The sequence below is a fragment of the Silene latifolia genome, chromosome Y (genome assembly GCF_048544455.1).
Source record: "Silene latifolia isolate original U9 population chromosome Y, ASM4854445v1, whole genome shotgun sequence".
In the NCBI taxonomy this organism is placed as follows: Eukaryota; Viridiplantae; Streptophyta; class Magnoliopsida; order Caryophyllales; family Caryophyllaceae; genus Silene; species Silene latifolia.
Genome location: NC_133538.1, coordinates 208106751 through 208112554, shown reverse-complemented (window position 1 = coordinate 208112554; position 5804 = coordinate 208106751).

The window sequence follows — 5804 nt, the reverse complement described above, 5'->3', positions numbered from 1 at the left end:
CCGACACCTTATGCACTAGTGATGATGGTTCCTCGAGTAATAGTCATGTGGATGAGGACAACTCCTCGGTCCTTAGTGGCCTTGGTGAGAAGTTGTCGTGTGAGGAGTCATTGGGTCAAATTGTTGAAAAAGATGAATATGAGGGAAGTAAGGTTGAGGAAGAGGTTGTTTGCACCTTTGACAACTCTTATTTTGAGGTTCTATTTGATAAAGAGGATGATATGTGTGACTTGAAACCTTCTTGGACCTTGCCATCCATTGAGATCCCTATTCAAATTCCTTGTACCGAAGTTCCCGACTCACACTTTGGAAACAACTCTTTGATTCATAGTAATTCTTGCCCGAAATTGACCTTTAAAGAATCGGGGGGTGAAGTATTTGAGAAGAATGACCAAGGAGCAATGATTTTTGAGGTGGTTGGGATAGAAAAAGAGAAGGTGGAGACTCTTGAAGACATGATTTGGGAACCTCCAAAGCCTATGAAACTTGTAAGTGTGGGGGTCAAGGAAGATGCTAAAGAAGAAATGAAAAATGAGTTTGTAGAGGTATACCCCCTCAAGGAGGAACCACCTCAAATTTGTTTTGAAAAGCCATCAAGCTTATCACCCAAAGAAGCTCATGAATCCCATCATTCTTACTTGGTTTTCACCAAGTCCATCCCATCATTCAAAGAACCTTATCGTGACAAGAAACCGTTCCTTGGGCATGAAAAGTTGAAATATGTGTCTTGTGTACACTCGGTCCTTGCTTGTACTTGCTATGTGGGTGATTCATGCTATTGTCATGGCTCTTGTTTATGGGCTAGTGTGTATGACAAGTTACTAAGGGCGTTGCGTTGTTCCGCTCTTGATTCTTGAAGAAGAAAAATGTTGAAAAGGCGTCGAGCAAACGACAAAAACCAAAAGCGCTTTACGGGAGGCAACCCGTACTCCTTTCACATTGCTTTACTCTCCTTTGCATTTCTAGTATTGTCCTCCACATTGAGGACAATGTGGAAACTAAGTGTGGGGGAGTAGTTTGGTTGTAACATATGTAAGCTTTATTTCATGTTTTGATGCATATTTTTGAAAAAAAAAAATTGAAAATCCCGGCTAGGTGAAAACCCACATGGGTGGGCACCTAAGGCAAGATTGGGAAGGTGGCCGAGGACGGGATGAAAACCCGAAAGGGCATTCCGGTAAAAATGAAAAAATGATTTGCGAGCCACCATGAGAGGTAAGGAAAAGTTAAGGTGAAAACTCGAAAGGGCGCATTAAGCAAAATGAGGGATTTTCAACAAAAAAATTGAAAAATTGAAAATTGTCACACCAAAAAGATGGAGGGATAAGAAGGGAGTGATAAGGAGGGTCTTGGAAGAAGGTTAGCTTTAGGACTTAGTTTCTTTTTTGTCACAAAAATTTATCCAAATTGGTGGTTTTCATATGGGCTACTTGTATTGTTGATTCTCTAGGTGTTTGGCCAAGCAAGTAGCATGATCTTTCATTTCATGGAGTGATACGGGGGGATATAAGTGGAGTAATTTGATGATTTAGGAAGTTGTTTAGACCACTTTGCTATCACCTTGGGATAAGGTGAGAGTGGTCATCTCTTGATAGGTGATATAAGAAGGGTGGTTGTGATGTTGATGAGTCGGAGTTGGAGATGTGTTGTGTCTTGTGTGAGGGATGATATAAGGAGGGTGAGTGAGAGAAGAGTTTGTGTCACCTTTGAGTCTAGATTTTCTCTTTAATTGGTGGTTGTTCAAGAGGGAGATATAAGAATGAAGAGGTAAGGGAAGAGTGATCATTTACACTCATGCTCACTAGTAGACTTGCTCAATTGTTTGTCTTGGGTTTTGCTCGGGACGAGCAAAAGTCTAAGTTTGGGGATATTTGATAGAGTCAAATAGTGTCGGCCTAATTAGGTAGTTTTAGTTGAATAAACTTGTCACAGAGCCGGTTTTGAGTGTTAATCGTTGTATTCTCCGGTGAATCCACTTTGGATATAATTTGGATCATTTGAACTTGTTGGTATTTACATCTCAAGGTACTCAAGGTAATTCAAGTACTTCATATTGGTAAGTTGAGATGAAGGAATCATTTTGTACAAACCGACTCACAAGTCAAACCCGAACCACGGTCAACCAAGGCGAAGAAGAAGAGCAAAAGGTAAGCCCAAGTAACAAGTGAAAGGTCAAGAAAAGTAAGCTAATGGAAGAATTGGAGCCTTGGCAAATACAAACAAGAGCCAAAATGAAGAATTGAGAACTCGGTTTCACAAGGGCCAACTTCAAATGCGTATATCTGGCGTTTTAGTGCTCGTATCGACGCAAGGCCAAGTGGAGGTGAAAGCTTGTGATCTTAGCTTTCCAACGGTAGGTCGCATGCCTTATTTGACCAAGAAACGAGAGAGTTATGGCTCTCGCAAATTGCTGCCACAGGAAAAACCGCAGTCTGCCAAAAATAACGGCAAGCTGCCATGGCAGACTGCCAAGACCACGGCAGACTGCCGTTTTGGCTGGAAACGAGATTCTAAATTCCGTCATATGTTCCTATTGAAAGCCCATTTTCCTATGCCTTGTTTTTAGACTATAAATACATGTTTTGCATTAGATTTTGGGAGCCCTTTTTCACCTCCTTACCATCAAAGGTTATGCTTTGCTTTTAATCTTATTATAATTAGATATTAATCATTTCCATTTTCATTGTAATCTTTCCACAAAAATTGGGTTGTAAGCAAACTATGGAAGGCTAAATCTTTCATTTCTTGGTGTAATTTGATCAAAGTATCCAACTTTGGTATTGTAAGACTCTTAAATCTCTCTAAATTTATCTATTGTTCTTTCCTTTGTTCTTAAGTTCTTATGTTGAGTAGATGAATGTATGAATTGATCACTCTTGCATGTTATTTACCTAACTATTGCAAATTCTAGAGAAATGGTTTAATCTATCTAGAATTGTTTGGAGCAAACTTGGTGTATGTTGATTTTGTTTAAAGGATTCATATATCAAGTAGGAAATTACATGTCTTTTCTTACTAGCATGGTTTAATCTAGTAGGATTTGATTCTAGTTTACATCTCTTGGTAAAAGCTTCATGCTCAATTCTAACCTTCATTCATGGTTTAATGAGTTGTGGTTGGAATTGAAGGATTCACATATATGGTTTAATTGTGTGTATCAATTTCTTGAGATGATAGTATTGGATAGATAATAATAGAGAGAAAAGAATCAAGCTTTATCATTGTTGGATTACTAAGAGAGAATTACACCAAGTTCTCCCAAATTGAACTCTTTGCATATCAAGTGTTTGTTGATTTGTCTCTTAGAAAAGTTCACATCTTTAGCTTTGTTATGTTATCTCAAAACCCAATTTCCTCTTTTATGTCAATCTATTGTTGCTCATTGTGAATATGCATAGTTTGTGATTAGTCCTTGATTGTTAATTTTAATCGTCATTAGTATCTCAATTAGTTTACTAGTCAAGTTTTAGTTGTTAGACCTTCTCTTGGGTTCGACCCTTACTTATGCTATACTACTATTTTTAATTGCATAGTGTAGAGTTGAGTTTGGTTTTATAAATTGTTAATTTGGTAGTTAATTCTAGTATTTAGCGACCTAGTCTTTTTCTCTATCAAAGAGCGAGACCAGTTTCAACAATGTGACGGTGTCGTCTCTCGGCAAACCCATTGTGCTCGGGTGTATGTGGTGGTGAAGTTAAGTGGGTGATACCATCATTAAGAAGATCGGGGTTTAATTTCTTATACTCACCACCGTTATCAGAATAAAATTGTCGAATAGGTTTATTAAAAAAAATTTCGACAATAGATTTAAATTGGTGGATAATTGTATGTGTGTCAGTTTTGTGTTTAATTGGGTAGAGCCAAAAATAATGACTATAGTGATCGACAAATATGATATAGTATTTGAATTTATCATGCAAAAGGACTGGAGTGGTCCAAACGTCCGAGTAAATTAAGTCGAGGGGAGCATTCGAAGAGAGGCTTGAAACGGAAAATGACAATTTCTGACTTTTATTCATTAAGCAAGGAGTACAGTGCTGAAAATTTGAAATATGTAAATTAAATTTTGAATTTAAGAATTGGAGGGTGACATTTGAAGGGTGGCCGAGACGATGGTGGCAGGAGCTTGAGGTTGCGGAGTAGACATGAGGGGTGGACGGTGGTTGCCACTCATAGGTGCCGTCACGGAAGAGTCCCTGAAGAAGTATTTTCCCGGTCGAGATGGCCTTAAAACAAAAAGAGGTGGGTGAGAATAGGGCAATAGCATTATTATCCTTACAAAATTGAGAAACAGAAAGTAATTTACGAGAAATGGTAGGAACTACTAAGACATTATTAAAATGAAGAGAGTTGAGAGAAAATGAACCATGGTGCGTGATTTGAAGTGATGAGCCATCTCCAATCACGAGATCGTCGGGGCCATCGTAAGGAGTGTGAAGAGAAAGGGTGTTAAGGTCATTGACTACATGGTGAGAAACCCCACTGTCAACAAGGTAAGAGGAAGACGGGTTGGCCGAGGCAGTAGCTGTGTGAGCATAGGGACGGTTCTGCCGTGGTGGGGGTGGAGGGAAGGCAACGTTTGGGTAGTCACGTTTAAAATCCGGACAGTCACTAATAACATGGCCTTTGCCACGACAGTATTGGCAGCGACCAAGAAAGGGTTTCGAGGCTTGGTTGGGCGGCTGGTTGTGAGCAGGATAGCGTGGTTGGGGTGGATATTGGTATTGAGGTCGGGACTGGTTGGGTTGAGGCTGATAGCGAGAGGTGGAAGAATGGTAGGGACGAGCAGATGCAGCATTGGCGGAGGGGGTGAAGGGCGTGTTGGTGGTCTGTTTGCTTACAATGAGTTCATGATTAATGAGTTTCTCTTGTAAAGCATCAAAGGTGATGGGCACGTCACGAGCACGGACGACATCGATGACGGGTTGGTAGAGGGTTGGGTCGAGGCCATCAAGAATTTGGCTTGTGATGTCCTCATTGTCAACTGGTTTGCTTAGTTAAGCGAGATTGGCGGCATAGGTTTTGATTTCGAGCATGTAGTCAGTGATCGATTTGTCTCCATGGGTTATTTTTTTAAGACGGTCTTTTAATTGGAGAATATGACCACGTGAGGGGTTAGCGTAGGTTGTGGCAAGGAGGTTCCAGGCGTCGGAAGAGGTGGTGCAGTCAAGGATGATTGGTGCAACGGTGTCGTGAAGGGTACCCGCAATTGCACCAAGGATAAGTTGGTCTTGTTTGAACCATGTGTGGTACGCTGGGTTTGACACGGGTTCAGGGTTTGGTTTGTCGGATGTGGCTGCTGGGGTGATTAATTTTGGTGGCGGGGTGGTGGATCCATCAAGGAAGCAAAACAGGCCAAAGCCTTGAAGGAGGCGAGTTATTTGGAATCGCCATGAGCGATAGGTCATTGGGGTTAGTTTGGTACAAGTAGGGAATGAAATCGAGATAAGGCGTTTGTTGGGTTCGTCGGCATTTGGAACAAGGGTGTTGGATTGGGTTGCCATGGGTGATCGAACAAGCACAACAAGGAGAAGAATGGTTAGGATCGATGTCGGGATTGATACCATATAAAGAATAAGTTTTATTTGATGATTAACAGTAACTAATTACATATGTATTTATAGTTGCAATTAGGGTATTAACAAACCTAAACCTAAGGAGTTAGTCAAGGTAACAAACACATGAAAATAGGAACAAAAGGATAACAAGAAGTGTGTACACAAGCTGTTAGCTAGGTTGCACGGACACTCCTCATAATCGGTGTTCCCTTGTCGGACACACGTCAAAACGTGTCGGACACCTGT